Here is a 25,219-nt window from a genome sequence, read left to right on the forward strand (position 1 = left end):
TCATTGAAAGTTACATGCATGCATAAACACAATCTAAAATATAGCTTTATGTTTTACATTTGGTAAGTATTCATTATTTCTCATCCATGTCATACTTTGTTCTTACAACACTTGACCCATAGAGAATTATTCCATTTGATTTTTACACAGCAACAAGTAAACTTGAGTAATATACCTTTATTCAGGAAAATTCAGATTGTGTACTGTTATTGACAATACTTCTAAGGTTTTAACATTTACTTTTAATAATTCCAGAAATATTACCCTGAATTTTATTGTTTGGATTGCTTTGTGGTAGTTTGAAATTAGAAGATGTCCTCAATATATTAACAGACTAGTTATAAATAATGGAGGAATATAGTTGCACTTTGAAGTTCAGTGGAACTTCGGTGGCACTGAACTTTGATGCCCTTCCTCCTGTCTCCCGAGTTCAGAGTTGTGGCTCTACAGGGCCTGGCTTATTTCTCCTCAGAGCACACATCTAACTTCAGTGCCTAGAAGTTAGGGATACAGAAAGCCGTTCACCACGTTTTAAGGTGCAATGAATTGCTGTGTCAACCATAGAGGAAATCTGAATATTGACATGCTTAACTCTGTGAGTTTTGTCTCCTGACAATATTAGAAGCTGTAATGTAAAGTATAGGAGTGTAATTAAGACTACTAGATTTACATGTCCTCTCTCTTGAAATTAGACAGGCAATTAGTACTTTATGGAAACAATTTATTTTTATGGTCCTTTCTCTATGATAATTCCTCTAAACAGTAGCGAGGTCATTAGACTCTGTTACTAAAGTAATGCTGTAACTTCAGATATCTTATGGAAAATGTTCCAAGTATGGGTAATCAAAATAATAGCAGACCTCATTTTAATGTTTATTCACCAGTAGTTAAACTGTGATGTTTTTAGTGGTGTTCATGCAGAAACATGACTGCACGTCTTTCACAAGGAAAGATAACTGGATAAGCACATACACTGTTTCACTGAAATGCTTCCCAACCTTCAGCTGTGTTCAGGTCAGAGCAATTCATGAGCTTGAAGTGATTTGTCTGTTTACTAACTTTTCATTTGCTCTTTCTTTCAAGTTCTTGTTCAGTGTCTCCTTGAGTCTATGTACATTTCTTGCACTTAACCTAGACTTTGACACACTCTTCCATTGGTTTGACACCTTTTCAGAGAATAACCATTTACTTCTGTTTGTTTTGAATTTGATTCCTGCTAGCTTCATATGATGCCCTATAGTTCTTCTGATAGAGGAGACAATGAATTGTTGATCCCTATCCACCTTCTCTACAGCACTCTTCATTTTTTAGACCTCTATTACATCTGCGTAAGCTACCTCTTGCCCAGGTTGAAAGGTTTCAGCCTAACCCATTTTTCATATGGAATTGTCTGCTCATATGGGGAAAAAAACCAAAACAAGCATCTCCTCAAGCTGACAATACTGATTATTCTGTTCCTGCCTCTACATCCTACACAGTTTATTTACAGACAGCATAATTAAATTGTGTGCATTTATTTAGTCATTGTCAACATCCCACACCTCTGCATGAAGTCTTACCATAAAAAGTGATACTGTCACTATAAAAAGTGATTTTCCACTTATTGACTTACTTCCTTTATGAACATGTGGGGTATAACTATGTATTTCTCTGAGAGGAAGAAGTCAGAATGCAAACAAAATTCAGTGTGTGATCCATATCATTTATGCAGCAGAATAATGATACTTTGTATTTTTTCATAGAATTACAGAAGCACAGAATGGTTGATGTTGGAGGAAACCTCTGGAAGTCATCTTGTCCAATTCCCCTGCATGAGCCAAATCACTTAGAGCCTGTTGCCCAGGACTGTGCCCAAACAGCTTCTAAATGTCTCAAAAGATGAAGAGGCTATTACGTGTCTGGACAGTGTTCCAGGATGTCCTCCTCATGGTGAAAAAATATTTCCTAATGTTCAGAGGGAAGCTCCTGTATTTCAGTTTGTGCCCAGTCCCTCTGGCCCTGTCTGGGCACCACTGACAAGAACCTGGCTCTGACTTCTTTGCACTCTCCCTTCAGGTATTTATATACAATGGTAAGATTCCTCAGAGCCTTCTCTTCTCTAAGGGAAACAGTTCCCAGGTGCTTCAGTCTTTCCTCATAAAAGAAATGCTCCTGTACCTTCATCATCCTTGTGGACTTCCTCTGGATTGGCTCCAACAGCTGCATGTACTTCTTATGAAGGGGGTTCCAGAACTGGACACAGCACTGAGAAAAGGGGCAGATTCACCTCCCTCAACCTGCTGGCAACAGTCCTCCTCATGCAGCTGAGGTTCCTGTTACCTTTCTGTGCACCAAAGGCACATTGCTGGCGCATGTTCAACAAGATGTCCACCAGGCCCTCTGGATATATTTCTGGCAAGCTGCTTTCCAGCTGGCTGTCCCCCAGCATGTGTTGGTGCCTGCACTTGTTGCTTCCCAGGTGCAGGATTTTGTACTTCTCTTTCTTGAACTTCCTAAGACTTCTGTGTAGCAGGGTGCTCCACCTCTCAATATGCCTGCCTCAGTTCCCTTTTATGATTCAACTGCTTTTTGTCTCTCATTTTGCAGGCCCTGGCCTACAGGGAAAGGTTCCCATGAGAAGAGAAAAGGCCTAGCAAACTCTGAGGTGGTAACAACCTTGAAAGGTATAAACAGAGGGCAAAAGGGATGTGCATAACACCAGCTGCTCTCCAGTGTTGAAGAACACGGAGCTCAGCCCAGCCACAACTAGGCCCGAAGTTGAGATAAAGTAATAACAAACAGATAAACAACAGAGTTTGCTTGATGAGAACAAGGTGAGTTTTTTTCTACTGTTTTCCTCTTATTCTCCAGTGAGAGATGTCAGAGGTATGGCTAATGGTTAAATGACAGCAGTCAATCCACTTTATTCTATAAAAGCTTGGTCCCATTTTTTGATAAAAAAGAGATCTCTGTACACATTCCCCAGGAAGTTGCTGGACCTTCTCTCCTCATCCCCAGCAGGGATGCCTGCCAGAGAGACTGATTCTCGGGAGTTGTGGTCCAACCAAAGACGCCCAGCTGTGGCCTGATGTGGGTGAGAAATATTACTCATTCACTGTCTTTATTAGCAAACTTAATGTTAGGTAATCTTCATTATTAAGTTTAGGATTGTAAGATCCTTTAAAGATGATGGTTGATGTTTTAGGCCTAATATGGTATTTGATAATAAGTAAGTTGCCAGCATTTTAGTGGTTACTCTTTGTTGTTTGATATAAGTAGTAAATTCACTGCTAATACACCCTTTGCATCCTAATTGCACTTCTGTTCTTATCTCCCAGTTTCCCTACATTTTTACTGTACGTACATGCCTCTCGTCCAGAATAATTAAAACCCCCAACATTGTATGCAATAAATTTTGATTACTGCAAATACGCATTGTCTGTCATCCATCCTGTCCAGGACATCCTGTCAGCCTGCTTCTCCAGCCTGTTAAGGTTCCCTTGTGTGGCAGCAAAATCCTCTGGTGCACCTGGATTCTTCAAATACATTGCACATAAAACTAATACTAGAGGCAATATAGGCCCACTGCTGAATGAGGTGAGTGCCCTGGTGACAGAGGATGTAAAGAAGGCAGAGGTACTGAATGCCTTCTTTGCCTCTGTCTTTACTGCTGCAGACTCTCCCCAGGAGCCCAAGATACCTAAAGCCCCAGAAGACTTCCGGATAAAGGAAGAGTTTGCTTTGGTACATGAGGATTGGGTTAGGGATCAGTTAAGCAATCTGGACATCCATAAATCGATGGGTCTGGATGGAATGCACCCGCAGGTGCTGAGGGAACTGGTGGAGGTCATTGCTAGGCCACTCTCCATCATCTTTGGTAAATTGTGGGCAACAGGAGAGGTGCCTAAGGACTGGAGGATAGCAAGTGTCACTCCTGACTACAAGAAGGGCAAGAAGGAGGACCCGGGTAACTATAGACCGGTCAGCCTCACCTCCATCCCTGGAAAGGTGATGGAACAACTTATTCTTGTCACTGTCTCTAGTCATATCAAGGATGAGGAGGGTCATTAAGAGCAGTCAACATGGTTTTACCAAGGGAAAGTCATGTTTGACCAACCTTATAGCCTTCTATGAGGAAGTAACTAGGTGGATAGATGATAGTAGAGTGGTAGATGTGTTTTATCTCGATTTCAGTAAAGCATTTGACACTGTCTCCCACAGCATCTTCGTAGATAAGCTGAGGAAGTGTGGTCTTGTTGATCAGGTGGTGACATGGATCATGAACTGGTTGAAAGGAAGAAGTCAGAGAGTTGTGGTCAATGGGACAGAATCTGGTTGGAGGTGTGTGACTAGTGAAGTCCCTCAGGTGTCGGTACTGGGACCAGTACTATTCAATATTTTCATCAACGACCTGGGTGATGGAACAGAGTGTGCCCTCAGCAAAGCGTAGAGTCTTGCACCTGGGGAAGAATAACCCCATGTACCAGTACAGGCTGGGGGCTGACCTGTTGGAGACAATGTAGGAGAAAGGGGTCCTGGTGGACACAGAGGATGACCATGAGCCAGCAATGTGCCCTTGTGGCCAAGAAGGCCAATGGCATCCTGGGGTGGATTAGAAAGGGTGTGGTTAGTAGGTCAAGAGAGGTTCTCCTCCCCCTCTATTCTGTCTTGGTGAAGCCACATCTGGAATCTTGTGTCCAGTTCTGGGCCCCTCAGTTCAAGAAGGACAGGGAACTGCTGGAAAGAGTCCAGTGCAGAGCCACAAAGATGATTAAGGGAGTGGAACATCTGCCTTATGAGGAAAGGCTGAGGGAGCTGGGCCTCTTTAGCTTGGAGAAGAGGAGACTGAGGGGCGACCTCATCAATGTTTACAAATATGTTAAGAGGAAGTGTCAGGACGATGGAGCCAGGCTTTTTTTCAGTGATGTCCAGTGATAGGACAAGGGGCAATGGATGCAAACTGGAACATAGGAGGTTCTATGTAAATATCAGAAAAAACTTTCCTTTGAGAGTGACAGAGCACCGGAACTGGCTGCCCAGAGTGGTTGTGGAGTCTTCTTCACTGGAGACATCAAAACCCGCCTGGAAAAGTTCCTGTGTGATGTGCTCTAGGTGACTATTCCTGGCAGGGGGGTTGGACTAGATGATCTTTCGAGGTCCCTTCCAACCCCTAAGATTCTGTGATTCTGTCATCAGCCACTCTTCACAGTTTGGTGCCATCTGCAAAACTGCTGATGCTACACTCTGCCCCATCATCCAGATCATTAATAAAGACTTTAAGCAGCACCGGGCCTAATATTGACCCGTGAGGTACACTGCTAGTTCTTGGCCTTCAGCTAGACTTTTTGCCACTGTGATCACCCCACTCTGGGCCTATTGGAATAACCAGTGTCCCATTAAATTAGTTTTCAATCCACCTCACTGTTTGCTTATTCTTCAAGGGCTTCTCTATGAGGATCTTACTGGAGACAGTGTCAAAGGCCTCACCGAAACCAAGGTACACAGTATTTACTGCTTTCCCCTAGTCTACCAAGCCAATCACAGAAGTTTAACAAGTTGTTCAAGTGTGACTTCCCATATGTGAATCCATGGTGAGTACACCTGATGAAGTTTTTGTTCTCCATGTATCTGAATTGTTCTTTATTTCTTTCAAAATTGTAATATATGGTTTGCTTTTTTGGCTGTTGCCAAGTACTGAGATAATGTTTCCAAGGAGTCACTTAGAACACCTTTTGGTGAAGGACTGCTGAGAAACTACTGAAAACTTTGAATCCAGTCTAAATCAACTGGGTATACACAACTGGATGTGTTTTTCCCCTGACAGAAAACATGCTGGCTTTTCCCCAGAAAATTTTATTTATCTGAGAGTTCACTAATTCTGTCTCAGTATTTATGAAAAGCTCCTCTCAATGCTCTTATTTTCAGTTATCTCACCCAGGCTGCCAGTCACCCTCCAGGCCACTCCACTCGAGCAAAGTTGCCCTGCTTCCTGGCTGAGGGCATTAGGACAGATCTAGCTGGTGAGGCTCCTGCCCTGATGATAACCTATGGCTCCAGATTGCTGGCCCCAGGGAGCCACTGGCCCCTGTTATACTGGGACACAACACTTCTTGTTGATTCTACAAGACTATGGAAAGCTTTTTGCTGCTGTGGTTTTAGATGAAGACTTTATTATTTGTTAGTTTTTACTCTTTTCACTATTCGCTCCTCAAATTCTTTCTTGGCCTGCATAGTTCTTCTGCCTTTTATATCTAAACTGTAAACATTTATGAAGCTTTACAGTTTATTTATTTGTGTACAACAACATTTGGAAAAATAATTTCTGGTTTCTAATGCTGTCTTTTACTTTGCTGTATAGCCATGGCGACCTTATTTTTTTCCTTCTCAGAATTTTGTTTAGTAGGTAATAGGCACTGTTGCTGTGTTTGCTTTATCATGCCCTTCAGAAATTTCCATGATTCTGGGAAGGGTTTAATTCTCATAGTTATTGCATTTGGTTTCATTTTAAGATGCTTCCTTATTTTTCAAAGTCTTCTTCTCTGAAGTAGAGCACAATAGCAGTACATCTTTAGGTCTTCGTAGTTCCTGTTGTGATTTTGAAACTAAATGTATTCAGGTCACTGTTACACTGTTGTACTTCTGTTAAGAAATTTCATAAGCTTTACCCTGTGATATTTTGAACCATATTCTGCACATTACTCACTAAGAAGACTATTACGGCTTCCAGTTCTCTCTGTAATCCTTTGGGGAAATAGCATGGTAGTTTGAATCCCCTTGAGTTGAAAAGAAAACTGAACTTAGCAGTCCAGAGTATGAATGAACTTGCTAACAATCAAGCTGTTGTATAAAGACAGGTAGCAATTCCCTCTCTGTTTGTCTATAAAATGAAAAGTATGATCTTTGTTCCATCCTTTTGAAAAAAAGAATGTGAGACATCCCTTCCAGGAAAGCAGTGTGGGTGGAGCATACCAGGGAAAAAAAATGCTTTTGTGAAGCCCTAACCTGGCCTTTAAAGTGTGAAAGTTAACAGCACCTGTGTATCCTCCTGGCTTGCTCTAAGTGGCTTCCTGCTTGTTGCAGTAGCTACTTCGAATAACCTTACAGATTAGCTATTTAAATAACCAATAACCGTGGAAAGTAGCCATTCCTACCTTTCTTAGTACACTGAACAGAGATATTTATAGGGGCACTGAGCTCTGGTTTCTCTGAAGAAACACAAACACCTAAAAAGTATTTTTGCATGAGTTTTAGACAGCTAAGTGTTCTAGGGTTTAACTTTTAGCTTTAAACCTCAGTTTAGCCAAACAGCTATTGAACAATATTCTTGTTCCCCAGGCAAACAAACGCAGCTTCATTAAAAACATTTTAGACAAGTTTTCACACTCAGATATTTTAATTTATGGAATGTGACTGGAATGTGACATTTAAATCAGAATGATGACAGTGTTTCCTACCCTTACCTACTTTAATGTTGGGATATATTCAGCATTGCTAACGGGAACAGTTAAATATGAATAGGTTTATAGGATCTCAGAAATTCATACTAGACTGTATAAACAGGCTTTCATTTCCTATCAAAGATTCAGTCACAATATTTCAGGGAAATCTAGATCAGTAAGTATGGTCATACTATAAAAGTTTTATCAAGAATAATCCTACTGTGGGAATCTGGTAATTTTTGTTTCAGTTAGCGCCACAATCCAAAGTCAAGGATGGAGAGTTTAAGTTTTAAATGTTGGTTGTCTTATGTAAAAATCCAAATCTAATTCTACCTGTGCAGAGCTGTTACTGTAGCTATAAAATCCACTGCAAACTTTTCTTAGTTCTGGACAACTGCATTTTTTAATAAAAATGTGAAATATAGGATTTTACATATGAAAAATGTGAAATGAGGAAAACCCTAAAAGCAGTAAGACTCTTATTCCTACACCAAGTATTCCTAACAGTGAAATATAGAATTTAAATATGAAAGGAATTCCTGGCATCAATGAGTCTGACAGAAAGAGGATGAGATTTAAAAGCTACCGAAACATGTTCTCATTAATGGATCCCTGAAGTTATTTACTGTAATTTAGTGTACATCAAATTTTGGACAAGGCTATGGCTGAGGGCAGAATCTGCAATAAGATGTTTAATGGCTTTTGGATCAGGGAGCACAGCAGAGTAAAATCTACTTACTCTCATTCAGTATTTTTCCTCAGTGGCTTCTTTCATTCTGATTATCACCATAAAAATTCACACCTGTCACTATCTATTTGTGCCTTTGCTTATTGGTATCTTTCTCTTTTCCTATCCTCTTGTTTTTGTCTTTTCCACTAAGCAAAGGTTTTTTGGAAGCTGTTATTGGATACAATGCTCTGAACTGTGAAATAATATTTTGTATTTCTTCATTTGGTTTATGCTGAGGCATTTGTTTACTTTGAATTCTAGAGCCCTTTTTGCAACATTCTAGGATATATAAAAATGCAATATTACATTTCTTTCAAAATGTATTAGTGTCTTTGGTTTCAAAGATCAGCAGGAAATTTTCATAATTAACTGAGTGCACTTCTTTGCAACTGAAGTAGCCCACGCACTGCATCTAAGTAACATCATTGCCACTAGTAAATGCTGCACTCTCAAACACTTTACAAAGAGTGAAGGACAGACCCCTCTGCTCTACATTTAAGAATCTGAAGTATTCTCAACCTGTATACAAAGTAGGGCTTGAAAGAGAGACAAACAGAACATAATATTTAGCAAATATTAGCACTCTGGGAAGAGCGAAAATTAAATGCAGAGAATTTGAAGGAAATTCTCCAAACCATAAGAAGTCTGCATCACAGTTACAGCTGGAAAGCATACTGCTCTGCCTCTTCACTGTTCAGTCTGCTGGGTTTTTCTGTCAGGACTGGTAAATACCTGCTCTTGCCTTCTGGTTATGTAGCATGTCATAAGAATCATAGAATAGAATCATAGAACCCTAGGGGTTGGAAGGGACCTCAAAAGATCATCTAGTCCAACCCCCCTGCCAGAGCAGGGTCATCTAGAGCACATCACACAGGAACGCATCCAGGTGGGTTTTGAATGTCTCCAGAGAAGGAGACTCCACAACCTCTCTGGGCAGCCTGTTCCAGTCCTCTGTCACTCTCACAGTAAAAAAATTTTTTCGAATATTCACCTTGAACCTCCTATGCTCCAATTTGATCCCATTACCCCTTGTCCTATCACTGGTCAACACTGAGAAAAGCCTAACTCCATCTCCCTGACACTCACCCCTTACATATTTGTAAACATTGATGAGGTCACCCCTCAGTCTCCTTTTCTCCAAACTAAAGAGACCCAGCTCCCTCATCCTTTCCTCATAAGGGAGATGTTCCACTCCCTTAATCATCTTTGTGGCTCTGCACTGGACTCTTTCAAGCACTTCCCTGTCCTTCTTGAACTGAGGGGCCCAGAACTGGACACAATACTCCAGATGTGGCCTCACCAATGCAGAATAGAGGGGGAGGAGAACCTCTCTTGACCGACTAACCACACCCTTTCTAATGCACCCCAGGATGCCATTGGCCTTTTTGGCCACAAGGGCACATTGCTGGCTCATGGTCATCCTCCTGTCTACCAGGACCCCCAGGTCCCTTTCACCTACACTGCTCTCCAGCAGGTCAGCCCCCAACCTGTACTGGTACATGGGGTTTCTCTTCCCCAAATGCAAAACTCTACACTTGCCCTTGTTGATCTTCATCAGATTTCTCCCTGCCCAACTCTCCAGCCTGTCTAGGTCTCTCTGAATGGCAGCACAGCCTTCTGGTGTGTCAGCCACTCCTCCCAGCTTTGGGTCATCAGCAAACTTGCTGAGAGTACATTCTGTACCCTCATCCAGGTTGTTGATGAAGATGTTGAACAACACCGGTCCCAGTACCGACCCCTGAGGGACTCCACTAGTCACAGGCCTCCCACTAGATTCTGCCCCATTGATTACAACTCTCTGCCTCCTTCCTTTCCACCAGTTCTTGATCCACCTCACTGCCTGATCAAAGACCTCAAAACCTTTTGAAATGACTACTTAGAGAAGAATTTACTCTGCTAAGATTTCAGTTTTAGATCAGCTATTATTATTATTATTATTATTATTATTATTATTATTATTATTATTATTATTATTATTATTATTATTATTATTATTATTATTATTATTATTCTACCAAAAACCACACTCTGTCTTTTACACTATTGTGCTTTTGCTTTTAATCCTTACCTTATGACTTACTGTTAAAGTCTATTCTCCTTTCAGGGGACAGGGGAAATGCTTTGAGTGAGATTCTCAACACAGCACATGCTCTCAAGTTTAGGGAGATCTGGGGAAATCTGGAACCTCACATCAGCAAGTCTATCAGCATAGTTGCTCCACTGACACTTCTAGACCACTGAGGCTATAGCATATTTAAGACTTTCAATGATCTTTATACCCTTAGTTTGTTAATATCTAAAATATTCTGTTTCTTTCTGACTTCTCTCAAATGACTCGTTCTCTTGGTAGCGTGGTTACCGTAACTTGAACCAGCAAAGTCCCCTTTCAAATGCCACAGTTGCTTGATAGCACCTAGAGTATAGCTCTTTATCAAGCAGTGAACATACCAACGCTAGAAAAGCCCTTGGAGACAAGAAATGTAGCATCTGAGCTCACAAATCAGGAATATTGTGTGAGATCCTCACACTGAAGTTGATGCTCCATGTCTTTCACAGACATGTTTGCTGTGATCTGGTCTTCCTTTTTTGTTAGCCCCAGGCAGTTCCCTTCTCAGCCATTTACTTCAGTACACTCTAGGGTTGTCACAAACATCTAGTTTTCTCTAGGTAGAAGGCCTTTCAAGTCATTTAGGCCATCCAAATATATCTCTGAATATTGATTGAAGGTCCATACTACTCACCTTATTCTTCATGTTAAGGAGTTCCCACCAAAGAGATAACTTCTCTAGCAATGTAATTAATTTTTTCTCTGTGGCTACAATCTTTCCAAATTGTTTACTGTGTTCAAGAGCAATGGATTATGAAAGGAAAAAGATGGAAAACAGACAAAATTTCTTAATAGCTGGCCCATGGCTGAAATTTACTTGTGCAGGAGAGAGAAATATCTGAATGTGCATGTTTTTAGTACTCTCTCAAATTCACTGAAGTACAGCCATACTACATACTTTCAGAAATCAACATAATACAAAATAACTGTGCAGTATGCAAAGAGATTTGGCACACTGAAATATAAGTTAAGAACTGCAAACCGTTCTGATTCAGGAACAATCATGTTTATGCAAGGATGAAATGATGTTGCAAATTGGCAACTAAGAGTAATGAAATTGTATGTTTACCTGTCAAATCGCTCAAATTTATTTTAACTACCACTCTGGTATTTTCTCCACTGTAACAGTGTAAGGGGGTTACCAAATTCTGTGATCAGTGTGTGATAAGCATTTACATTCTTATAAGCATAGATTAAAATTTAGCTGGACAATAGCTGAAGTTTAATAATCCAGTGATGGAAACCTTGCACTGTACAGGCAGGAAAAGTAGCTGGCAAGGAAGAGAGGTTATTTTGACTGCAGAAAGGAATGACACACATATCTGAGCTACTGCCATTAAGGCAGCTTTGAGCACAGTAAAAGATAAAAGAAAGGTATAATCATAGAAAAGAACTATAATTTTCCAGAACAACATGTGGAGAATGAGAAAGGACTACTTAACAATACAAAGGAGCAGTCCATTTCAGTGTCTGGCATACATGTTCATGCACAGACATTACCTCCTTGGGAGAGGGCTTGTCCTGGCAGATTGCTCCTGGCAGGCAGGGAAGGGAAGCAACCATCTTGTGACAGAGCAGTCTTCCTGCTCCCATTTCCTTACATTGCAGCTTTGGGCAATGCCCACACTCAGGGGAGCACACCCATTGCTTGTCTCCGCATTTCTTCCTGCAGTCCCTTCCCTCAGAAGCAGGAAGGTCACATCAGCATGAAATCTCATTGTTTTCTTCTTTGACAGAGCAGCTGATCCATCCCTATGCTGGTAAGCTATAAGAAACCCTGCGGAGGCTCCTGGCCTCAGAAATATTGTGCCTGGCCCATCCTTCTACTGAACACCTACTGACTCTCTTATTCCTTCTGACATCTTCCATGCTGCCTGAAGAGTTGGGCTGCTGCACTCTGCTTCCCACAGTGTGAAAATATGTGAAGATGGTGATTTTTAAGGAACTCAGTGTCATTATATAGAAATTTCTTTCAAATTCTTCTTCAGAGTCCTCTAAGCATACCATGGCATTTACTAAGTGGTGAGAGAGTTTGTCAGCTTCTTTCTGATGCTTTTCTCTTAACACTACTAACAAGGGGATTAAGATTTTCTTGTGTGTTTTAGTGGACTGTAAAGGAAAGGAAATGCAGAAATAATGACAGTCCCTTCAGAATAAGCTGGAGCATAGATTAAATAAAATTTCCAGCATTGACTTCGACTACCACAATAGTGATAGAATTATAGAGGAGCTAACGTTTATTAAAAGTATTACCAAGCCAGATATCTTTGCCTTTCCATAGTGGCTTCTCAGATAAATAAGAGTAACAAAAGATGCGGATGGAAAATGAGATGAAAAATGCTATATCATAGGTGGTCTGTGAATATTTTTAGATGGGCAGAATTCATTATTTTTCCATACTGAGTTAATTTTCAGTGAGCAGAATGCAGTGAATTTTCAGACAGCAAGTCAGTTATAGGGCTCTGAAAATGCACATTTGAAAAAGCAGATCCACATTTAATTGTATAATGGGCTACTGTACAAAATCTTTTTGAACAGTTAAAGGGAAGGAACATAGACTGAAGGGGATGGAAGGTTGAGTAAAGTAAACCAAATTGCAACTGCTTATGAGCTTGTCCTGTGTTACCTCATTCTATGAACATACATTTCTCATCCTATTAAAAAACAGATCGTACCTGTGACTGTAAACTGTTTTGTAGTTTTAAAGTTTGTGTAAGTAAAAATTAACAAAGTGGTCTGTTACTGTGACTTTTGGAATGTGATGAGTTTGTTGACATATCTTCCCTGTTTGTTGGTCTGTAATCAAGGATTTCCATGTTCGAATTGTGGCCTTTGTTTTGCTTTGTCTATCTTTCTCAAAGTTTTTTTACTGTCTTTTAATCCTAGTTGGTGATTGTATTCCAGTTTCTCAGCCTTCTTTTTATCATGTTTTGGCAGAAAGAAAAAAGATTCTTCATTAACCTTTTTCCAAGTTACTTATGAACATGATTTTTTTGTATTTGCCCCTATAGTAAGACCAAAACATTTCCTGTCAAATTGTATACCAAGTAATATTTAATTAAGTCTAGATTCTGCAGACAAAATTCAGCAATGTTTTTTTTTTGTTAGTGTGACTGCATAATGCTGTCATTTTTCACTCCTTAGTCTGATATAAGGAGTTGATTTTTCCCTTTAAATACAGCTAGATGTTCAAAAAATCTGTTGGAACAACCTGTCTAGTGACAATCCACTTCAATATTTATTTAATATTCTCTGTGCTATAGTGAGCTTTACACAGTCTTTGGAAGGTCCAGATGAATCAGGCTAGCAAAAGCTGTATTCAATTGATCTGTCATAGAAATTAAACACCCAGTGCTGTGTGCACAGGGCACCATGAATAGCTGGCTTCCCAAAATAACCATTAGGTCTTCAGTTACCAGCCTGTTCTTACGCAACCATTCTTGTCCCTTTGTATCTCACTACTTTTGCTTGTTATGCAGATGACTTGAAAAGGGGAATATGAAAAGCTTGACTGATAATAATTTTTAAGATAAAGGGTATTGATACATTATACTTTGCCATGATCTTCTCCTATCACTTTAGAGTGAGAGGCAGAGATTAGTTTAGAGATTAGCTTTTTTAGAGGCAGAGATTAGTTTTAATCTGGTGAACTAAACAATTGTCATTCTTCTGCTGCTGGCTAACGGTGCATTTATACCTTTTTTTGCTTTGCATTCTCCCACATGGCACAATGTTGATGAGAGGTATGCAAGTGCAAAATATGGGGCATGATGCAAAGCAAATATTCTGCCCTTAAATTAAAAAATATGAATGAGCAATCAAACTGTGGGCAAACGTAATTAAAATTCAAATGTAGCCTTCAGATTTCTGTTCCTATCTAGAAAGTCAAAGCATTAAACATCAGTGAAGCCAAATATACTCACAATAATGTATATGGCAGAAAAGTGAGATACATGTGCAATGTTTGTCATGTACATATTTAAGAAATCAATGTTATGTTTTTATCAGTTCCCACTTCCCCATCCCTCATAGCTGTGCAGAAGAGTGACTTCAAAAATGGGAGTTTAGCTGAAATAAAAGAATTTAGAAAAAAATATAAATTTAATAAAATTTTCATTGAAAGATGCTGAAACAAATTCTAAGTTGTTTTTTGTTGTTTTTTTTTTCAACAGTGACAGAACATTTGTGGTCAGACTGATGTATCTAAATGTATATATCTAATGTATAAAAGTCTACGTAGACATTACTCTACTGTGGAGAGAAAGATTTTCATTGTAAGAGCAGATTCACTGTGTCCTAAGTCTGCCTGTTTCTCTTAGCTGCTGATAAATGGTGCAGACTCAGCTGCTTGAACACAGGCAGCAAGTGCCATTTTAGATACCTGAAATGCAGCTGACCTCCAGATGCTACTCCAAAAGGTGAGAACCTGTTGCACCATACCTCCTAGCTCTTTGGGAGCGTCTTGGTTACCACACATATAGAATTCCATCTAGAACATAAATGAGAGAAAAGTACTGAAGACAAATAGCACTCTTCACGCATTGTACCCAAACCTGTGGTGCTCTCTAATAATTAATTTTAACTCTTTATATTATATTGTAGTACTCGGGCATTATTGAAATTACATTTCTACAGGAAGCCAATGTAGGATTCTGGGATATGGGAGATACTTAAAATTTGGCCTGGAATTAAATGGAAAACTTATTACTAGTAAATACCAGTATTACTTATATTATCAAACTTAGAGTATTCCAGACTGATGGTTGCAGATAAACATATCCATGAATATGTTTAAAAAAAAATCCCACCTATCTGACCTATTTGCTCTTTTAGAGCAAATTTTATGGATGGTACTTCCTATCACTAGTCTTCTCAGGGCTCAGTTGTAAAATTGGAAAGTCTCCTTTGTCTAATAGGAAATCAATTTTTCTGTCACTTTAGGTGCACATCAGCAAACATCTCTCTTGCTCGGTGCTCATTTTCAGTACCAAAAATTAGAACTGGTTTTCAAACAGTATGCTAATACTTCTCAATCACAATTAATCCATGAATGTGAAGGCTGTTTTGGGGTTTTTTTTGTCCATGTTCCAAAAATAAGGAGGATTCAGAGAAGTTATTCTGATTTTTTTCCCCTGAATTGATTAATCAATTTTAGTTCATGTGTTTTTTCAGCCTCTGCTGTCATAGTTCTGTTTTTACTTTACATTAGAATATATCTTGTCATCTGGTAGAAAGTTTACTAAAAGCTTAACTTTGAGATTAGTTCAAATATGGTGTTCATTGAACTCTCCTAATCTTCTACATTCTCTGATATTGATCTGCAGACAGAGAAGATTATGCCTTTTGATGGAGATTTATTTCTTTAGTCCAAATTGATGATATCCCTCATTCTTTCATATTGTTGACCAATTTCCCCCCTTACTTTCAGGGGCAGTACAACGTCTTGATAAGTGTTGCATCATTAAGCTTCAAAATAAACTTTGCCTTTGCAAAGCACTACTTCTTGCTGGTATGGGAACATCTCTACCTTCCAGTAATAAAAAATAACATACAGATTAACTGTTTCTGTTCACAGACCAAGATTTAGTGCTGTTTTCAAATGCAGCTAATGTATCTTTCGATAAATGCATACCTATCGTGACCCCCTTCGTTCTGCACACTGGAACAAAATGTTTGCTTCTAGTCTAAAAACACAAGGGGGCAGTTTAGGACAACAAACCACTAATAGTACAGCAAATTATACAAAAAAGTATTGTAGAAATGTAGCTTTTCTGAATCTTCAAAGTAGGGTTGTATAGATGCAGAGATTACATTTAGCACTGAGAGACTTCTGGTCCAGACTTACAGACAAGAAATATAATGCCACAGAATGTATTTTAATATAAAATAGGACTTTAGTCAATGAAGGGAAAAGAGGGAAGAAACAGCTCGTACCAGCTGGGTATGCTGGATGGTTCTTTCTCAAATATGTTTTCCTTTTGTCCAAAAATGCACATGAATCAATTAACTTAGATAGTGTTTTGGTTCACAGTTTTAGTGCAGCCAATGGCATAATAGCACTGTGACAGAGTTAAACTGAATTTGTTTATAATTTACCTTGTTTCCTATAGAGGGACTAAACCAAGCTTTTGCAATATAGACTAAACTGCTGTACTGAAGGAGTATCATGACTAAAGGCTGTGCAAAAATGACTAGATGTGCCGGCTGAAACTTTTATGTTGCCATGAATACAATGCAAACAACTTCTTCTTTTCTATAGAAAGCTCTTAACATTTTTATTGTTGCATATTCTAACTACTTTACTGCAATACAATATGGATTTCCATAACATTGCTTAGCCAGGAGCATCCCAGAATGATTCACAGAGGCAGCACTAGATAGAATCAAACCACAGTTCTTTCTCACAGTTGTGCAGTCGGGGTTGTTGCTGGATGATTTAGTCAAGAACTCAGTTACTAGGAATCCGTGGAGCAGTGTCAGTATTGGGCAATAAAAGCTCTTAAAATGAACATTCTGGTTGGCATTAGATTCAGATTAAAGGAGAATATTCAGCAGCAATATATGGAGTTACAATTTCCACACACTGTGAACTTCTGTCAGATTTAATGGTCATAGGATCCTCAGTCTCTCATACTTATTTCCTGAAGAGAATTTAGTCTAATGAGTTTTTCCTTTTGGGAGGCTGAATTGTCTCCATAAGGTACCTTGCAAAACAGGATAAGTATCTGTCAAATGAATGAATAAAACAAAAATAAAAGAACACAACATCCAAGAGCAGCTGGTAATTGTTGTCAATGACAAGGCACTTTTACTGCACTTAGATTATTTTATTTTATACCTAAGAATGGGAGGAATATTAAAAAGGTTCAGTTTGGCAGTTTTTGCATTTCTTCCGAAGCATAAGTTCTCAGATTTGCTACCACCTACTCATGGCTTATTCCCTATCTGACATTTGAGTAATTGTTATAAACCATTTCCATCTCTGATTTACTTAGTGTTTCCTATTGCAGGTGACAGTTAATGTATCTTGTCTGCTGCTATGAAATAAAAAAAACCAAACTGGTCTGAAAATGCTAAAAGAAACACTTGCAAAGGTGGGGGCAGGAGAAAAAAAGCTTTTTCTATTTTCATAATTCATATGCTTTGAAAATCTCACAGCCCACAATGTAATCAGTTTCAGCATGCCTAAAGTTTCTTCTTTCAAAAAAAAAAAAAAATCAAGTGAGTATAGGATAACGATACTTAAGAATTTATATTTCTGTAGTAAATTCTTTCTGCTACAAATGTGATGTAGTGTAGACAGTGAGCAAAGATTTGGTGTTACAGATTTCCACACATTTTTTAAGCTTCTTCTGCATTCTGCTTCAGACTTCTTCCAACTGAAATGTACTGACATCAAGAGTTATATCATAAGCAAGTTATTTCACCGAAGGTGAACAACAGAACCTTAAACTAATAAAACTTTATCACCACTGGAAGGACAAAGATATAACAAGCAAGGCTAGAGTAGGTAGTGTTATTTCTAAAGACATTTGTTGACTAGAACTTTACATCCGCAAGTCATACAGATCAGGAGGTCATAAAGCCAGCTCTGAGAGAGGAGAAAATAGTGAGCAACTGTGCTATCTTAGAGAAAACTGTATGCTACTGCTAAGTTTTATGCCTATCATAAAATATGCAAGTGTCATCTTCATTTCTAAATATGCTGTCTTTGAAAGAGGATGAAATATCTACAACTGTTTCACTTTCCAAACCTTGAGAGTTTGGTAATTCCAAGAATAAATTTTACCTGTCCCTCAAATAGTTAATTAGATGCATTTTCTAGTGCAAAAGAAAATTTTAATTTCATTATTACAGCTTCAAATGCACAGAAAAAAGTATAGCTCACTCATAGTCAGGTATGTCCAAAACCACTGTAGACCAAATCAATAATCAGCAAACCATGGGCTACAACAGAAAAAACTTCAGTGGCTGCAGTTTTGACAGGTAATGTCAAAATGAAACTGTAGTAAGAATATAGATTCAGATGGTGATCACACAGGGGGTATCTGATGTACATGCAGATGCCATGAGTGTAAATGAGAATTTTCAGTCTAAACTGGCACTACAGTATTTGTGATATTCACAGAATCACAGAATTGTCAGAATTGGAAGGAACCTCTTGAGATCATCTAGATCCAGCAGGTCCACCTCTAACCTATATTGGTGCCTGGCATTCTTTCTGCCCAGGTGCAAGACCCTACACTTGCCCTTGTCGAACCTCATTAGGTTCTTCTCTGCCCATCTCTCCAGCCTGTCCAGTTCATGCTGGATGGCAGTACAGCCCTCTGGAGTATCAGTCACCCCTCCCAGTTTTGTATCATCAGCAAACTTGCTAACGATACACTCTGTTCTCTTGGCCAGGTCACTGATGAATCAGTTGAACAAAACTGGACTGAGTATTGCCTCCTGGGGTCAATTGACTGCTGGTTACAGGCCTCCAACTCAAAAATGTTGATATCAAGCTTGCAGGTGCTTCCATGTTTGAGCACCTAGCTTAAACCCTTATTTCTGTACACCTTGAAATGACTTTTTAATGCACTTGAACACCCTGCAGCTTGCAATAGATTATCTTCATTTTAGAAACAAATACGTAATTTGCAGCCTTTCCAGACTTCTTCTGTCCTTCTTAAGTAACTTTTTTCTTCTTTCTTTATTTATCCTCTTATATACATTATAGATAATTTTAGATTGTTATGTAAATTTTTGTAGATAACTTTAACAACGAGAAATTCTGTTTTAGTTCTATATATGTGAGGTAAACTGACTAAGCACTTTGTCAAGTCAAACATCAATGGAAAGTCTGTGGAAATGGCTGGTGAAGAAATAAAAAGACTGCACATAACTCAAAGCATAAAGTGACTTTGTGTCCTAGGACTTACTCCTACTAGATACTGCTGGGCAGTTCCCATAGACATTAAAAGGAATTTAGGGTGTTCAACATGTCACAATAGGTCTGTAAAATCTGTCTAGCTCCTACTCTAACTTTCAATTTTTGGCAACATGCTTAGTCTTAAAATTTGCTCATTATTTCATCACTTCCATCTCAGATTTTCAGCATTCCTCTAACTAATGCCTCAGCCATATTGTGAGACTCCTTCAGTTTGATGAATCACTCCATTTCTGCCAAACTGAACATGTAATAATAAATAAAACTGCCCAAATTATTTCATAGCAGTTTATCTCTGGAGTGCAGAATGTTCTCCTGCTATTGTCCAGATATCTTCTAAATAAGATAAAATTTGCTGTGCAGCCTTCCGTATCTTGGATATACCATTATGTTTTTAGCAGTTTGAGTTCTCCATGTTTTTCTTTAATACCTTTTGTCAACATGCATACATGAGAAGAGTGAAAATGAGAAACTCTTTCCAATAAGCTGAAAAATGCTGCCCTATATCTCATTTTATAAGATTTGGTAGGTAAAAATAATGGTGGAAAGAATGCATTTAAAAGCTATGTTTATCCTACTTTCTGTTTAATTTCAAAACAATGTCAGAATGGGACAAATATGCATTATATAAATATAAATATTTCTTTGTATTTTCCCTCCACATTTGTTCAGCACATTTTTGTTATTTACTTTTAAGTAGCTTTAAAGAAGTGAGTTGCTGTCTTTGGAGTTTTGGCTTCATAAACCATAGTAATTTCTCTTTATTTTTGGAGGTGTTTTTGTAAGAGGTGGAGTTGAGTTGCTTTCCCTGAGTATGCGTCAACCTTTATTAAAAAATTACAGTAGAGAGTATTACACCCTCGAGATATCCAAACCAAGTAGCTGCTCAGTCACTAGAATGACAAAGTGATGGTGCTGTGTCTCAGATACTCTCCAGCCTGCAGCTAAATAGCCATAAAACACTGTAAAAAAGAGCTGTTTTAAGTACCATGTCCATGCACAGCTCCAACAGACTGAAGGGAGCTTACAGGACTTGTTGGAAAATAGAAGCAAAATTAGGACATAACATTGGATATTTACTACTTGCAATTAAAAAAAAGTTCCTTCATTTATTCAGTGTTATGGAAACTAAAGCATATGCTGCACTTGGATAATTTTGTAAGTAAGCCCCCATCACTGTGCTGCAGCATGCCTACTTGCAATACCTGGTAAGACATTAGTTATAAAGAGGTAACTTCCAGTTAAGTAGTAACAAATAGCTGGGATTTCTTAGTCCTGGTTAGATCTGCCTATCTTCTTACATCACATTCTGTCATTATATGCACTTTTCAGAGGCTTAGTATAAGTTAGAATATTCAGTCATTTGCAGAGGGCAACAGATACCACTTTTGTGAATAAGTTTGAACTATTAAGTACTTACTCAAATCGCTAGAAAATTATCTCCTGTCTTTACCTATGCCTTAAAACTACAACCCCATAAGCTATTAGCCACACATTTCTATCTTACTTCATTGTTAACTCATGGACAAAATTAACTGTAGCTGAAACTGAAAAATAAAATAAGAATTACCTTACTTTAGCAGCCCAGTGGTCCACATAATTCTTTGTCCTGTTTCCAGCAACTACCTGGTGTTTAGAGGAAGTGGTAGATGTAACCAGCTCCATATGTTGATTACTGTGAAGAAACATGCCTGTAGGATTTTTTCACAAAGTCCATTAAGCCAAGATTGGCTTTCAATCTAAAGCATTGAACTAGATATCTATATTTTTCAGCAGTATGTAACTCAGTTAAAAGGGTTGTCTTAATGAATATGGAAAGATCTGTTTCTGTTTCCAGTGGCATCTGATCCCAACTAAGAAACCTGCAGTTCTGAAAGCTCTCACTGGTGTGATCTCAGGGTCTAAAAACCCCAAGGAAAGGACTTTGTCTTCTAAACAACATTGTCTTCTGTCTCCACAGAAACCATCCACCACAGAAAAACTGGGTACACTTTTCTTAGTTTAACAAATCTAAATACAGCCATGATATGGAACAGGGAGTAGTCTTAAAGCTATAAGGCCATGACTGTGTCATGCCGGGAGAAATTCTGCTCTGCCTGTGTTGTACTTAGGAGAGACTGCTATTGCCTTAAGTCATAATAGCAGAAATCCATTCCTGGTACAAATTTCCAGTTTGGAAGGTCCAGTTTGGAATATCCAAACCGACTTTTCTGAACTATTCAAATAATACACCTTAGTGAGTTGTTCTTCATGAACCACTAATTTTAAGCATTAGGTTTTATTTTACAGTGTAAGATATAATTCAGCTTACTGCTTAATAACGCTTGCTATTAATAATGCAGAGAACTGTATTTACACATATTAGCTAAATTCTGTAATATAATAAAATTTATCCCAATTTTGTTTATCTGAATTTCCAGTTATTTCAATATTAATGGTTCCCTAGGCTTTTATGACATTAATTTAGTTAGACCTTTTAAAGTCACAGGATGCAGGTGTAAAGAAAGACCAAAGGACCTCTGAAAACATCAATTAATGCATTTAGCACATCAAACTTTGGTGCATAGTCCTGGAATTCTGGATTTAACTTTAGAAATGTATCTGAAATTACTAAGAGTCCTCAGTGTTAGGAGTATGACTGACTATTCTAGGTTTCCTATAGCTGAGAGAGAGAAGGAAAACAAATGTGCTTTTAGATGAACAAGTCCATCTGTGCTCTATGTATCTTCTGGTAAATGTAAATCTCTTTCCACTCACCCATTCCACTTTATTCCTAACTTAGATCCCTAAATCAAACACCTAAATGGTAGGGTACATCTTCTGCCCTACATGTCATATGCCAAACACCTTCTCTGTTACATAAGTAGATTTCATCTGGTCTTTGTTAAAGTAAATTCTTTCTGATGTTCCATTAAGTACCTGAAATTAGGAGACACTAGTCCTTTCAAAAGTGTAGTTGTTCTAATTATTCTTAAATAATGCCCTTGAGTAGTTTTCTACATCCCATTCCTAGAACCACTCCCTCATTCATATAGAGTAGTGAAAGCAGAATAACAGAATTTTCTTTCAAGTAAAGCTGAGAATACATTTCTTACAAACTAACAAAACACTGCTTTTTAAAAATGTGGGAGTTCATTCAAAATGCAAAGCTAATCCAGCTAACCCTCCATCCCAATTCGGACCATGTCAGGGTTTAGTCCTTAATAAGGTTAGTAATCTATTATTAATTAATTGATCCTTAGTCAACAAAACAATACACATAAGCCATAGTGAATAATATTCTAAGCACTGGGGCTCACTAGGCATAATGTATTTCAAACTAAGTAAATATTTTGGCAGTGACTAGGATACACTGGGTCAGCAGGGTCTGAAACCAACATCAGAAAAGATTATAAAAGCAAACATACTCTAAGCACAGAATGTAGGAAGAATAAGCTCATTAAAGACTCCAACATTGTACAGCAGTATAGCATCTAGAAAACAAAAGTGAAGCTGAATAAAAGATGAAAAGTCAAAGGACTAAAGTGAATAGAAAACTACTAACTGAGAATGGTATCTGCAAAGTGCAAGCAGCACAATTAGAGCATTTAGTGGTGACTGAGGCATAATTTCTGTAACAGTAGCAGATTATAAAAAAATGACACTGTATGGCTATGGAATAGAATAACATTTGAAAATGTCTTCTTAGATGTAAACACTTTACTTGACATGAAAAGGTATCTACTTGCTGATTTTTCATAGGACTTAGAAAAGAAAGAAATATATGTAGAGATTTTGTCTCTACTTCTCTGGATTTATTTTTATTTTTATTTTTATTTTTTGCTGTCCTGAAGGATGAGTAGGACGCTGAGAGGAGACAATCTTGAAACATATAGACTTAAAGGTAAAAAAGTGAGTTTTTTAATTACAATGAAGTTCCACAAATAATACCTATTTTTTTCCTGATTATTACCAAAGTTTTGCTAACCTGTGTTAAGCCCCAAATGAAATAAAAGGATGTATCTCACTGTTTGTGTTTAGCTTTAGTGAACTGAGATATTTAACCACAGTTTATCTGCTTTCCTGCCATTCTGAGGCAATAGCTGAAAGACAAAGGAGAGGAGGAGGCAGAATGAAACTCTGGTCCTTACTCCTCGTGGTGTAAGAAAAGTTAGGCTTTCACTATGCATGTGTCATTTTTTGTAAATTTTCCTGTTCTGGCAGGACCTGATTTTCTGAGGAACCGTCCTGAGTAGTGGCTGTGGAACAAGAAGATTTGCTCCAGAACCGTCCTGGGGCATATTGCAACTCCTCTGGTTCTAGAGAACCTCTGTGAGAATTTCATTTTACCATGTCTGCACTCAAGTGGTTCATGTCCTTCAGGTCTTTTGGTCAAGAGGGACTGTTCTTTTCAGTATGTATTTAATAATGGTTGTTTGCACTCTGGGACATTTTTATTTCCTACTACTCAGCAACCAAAATAATTTTTTTTTTTCCCCACAGGTTGTCAGAGAGGACAGCCTTCAGTGTTGGGTTCCCTTACTATGCTAGTTTACAAACTATGGTAGTTTAGCAGGTGTTTCATGAATCATCTTTGCAACAAGGTGCTTCTGAAAGAGAAATGAGCTACACTGGGAGCAGGAAATATGGCACCTACCTCAAACCAGTCTGAGTCCACTTGATAGTTTTACATAATAATGACTTGTTTTTTTCTAGTTTAACCTCTAAAATTCATGTGAAAACAAGCAATTATATTTTCAGTTCCACTTTTCTTTCATTTAATGTCACTTTGTGTCAGCAAATCACTGGGGTCTGCAGCTATTCTGCATCATCACTTGTTGCTGACTCAATTTGCACAGCTGTATTAGCTGTACCTTTGTAGCTTTCAGCAAGTGGCTCTGGAACCACAGAGAGTGTGCTCTGTGGCAGATGGCTTCGTGCCCCGAGTGCTGCACAGGCAGCTTCCCTGGGCTCTCATGAGTCTGAATTAAGCCTTTTCCAGACTTGCAAAACTGGTAGCCAAGTACACAGGGTGAAGCAGGGTTTGGGTCAGTACTTCTGTCCACTGCCTGAGTGTACAGCTGGGCTTAAGAGCAGCCCAAGAGAAACTGGGCACTTGAAATCTGAACTAGAAGACCAACAAGAGTGTGTTCATATTAGGCTAGAACAAGCTCCTAGCTACTTTACAGACCTTCCCTTCACTCTGCATCCAACTTTTTATATGGGATTTTGCTTTAGGAGCAAGTGAGTTTCTGGATTCATGATTGCCTCTCTTGGCTGTGGATTGCCTCTCTGCCCTGCTGCTCTGCCTTTTCCCTGAAGCCTGATAACAACAGGGGAAAGTAAAAGTTCTTTACAGCGAGGGCAAAAAAAAAACCACAACATTTTTTTTTTTCTCTGAGTCATGAGCACTTTTTGTTCATTAGGGTGATGTAAATGAAGTGTGTTTCTGTCACTACATGTACAGGTGACAATTCACTGAAATACAATTTGTATATACTTTTCCAAACACAAAGGCTGAAATCTAAGATTAGTTTCTTTTAAGTAAAATGCCTGTAGGTGTTTATCTGCCCTACACAAGTTTTCCAGTTTTCCTGATGTATTTAGAGATCAGACTTGATCTTGGCTTATATGAAATAGCTGTGCGGCATAAATGTTAGAGAAACTATAATTTAGAGAAATATCTTGTTATTTGGTTTCAGTAACAATGGGTAGTTTGAATAGCATGGTGTTAAAAGCAATGTTTTATGGAACAGCATTGGGATTATCTTGCCATAATTTTTTTCATCAAGTTTTTTCATTTGTCATAAATTGTAAATCTCATCTTACATACAGGCTCAGTTTGGGATCTTCAGAAAACTGGCTAAGGAGGTGGAAAAAAATAACCACCAATGTGAGAGAGTTTTTTTAAAAAGTCAGAAGTTAAGGATGGGTCTGTAACACCAGATAAGATGCTGAGTGAGACTACTTCTGAGGAAAAGATTTAAGTTCCACTGGGAGCCATGTCTGAGCTTTACAGGAAGAGCAGAGTCCAATAGCTTCACCTTATACATTTC

General features: G+C 38.4%; 1 protein-coding gene across 2 annotated transcripts in view; it reads left to right on the forward strand.

The window, feature by feature from the left end:
- Window positions 1–25,219, forward strand: part of ALG12 (ALG12 alpha-1,6-mannosyltransferase) — a 1,030,719-nt gene that overhangs the window by 245,194 nt on the left and 760,306 nt on the right. Inside the window, exon 11 of one of the 2 annotated variants that reach the window (XR_007890629.1) lies at window positions 25,110–25,119. The exons of the other annotated variant lie outside the window; for it this stretch is intronic. The gene's annotated coding sequence lies outside the window, so the exon portion shown is untranslated. Of the gene's footprint in view, window positions 1–25,109; window positions 25,120–25,219 lie in introns of those variants that run through there. 2 annotated transcript variants of the gene reach the window in all.

The sequence above is a fragment of the Apus apus genome, chromosome 1, assembly GCF_020740795.1.
Source record: "Apus apus isolate bApuApu2 chromosome 1, bApuApu2.pri.cur, whole genome shotgun sequence".
Lineage (NCBI taxonomy): Eukaryota > Metazoa > Chordata > Aves > Apodiformes > Apodidae > Apus > Apus apus.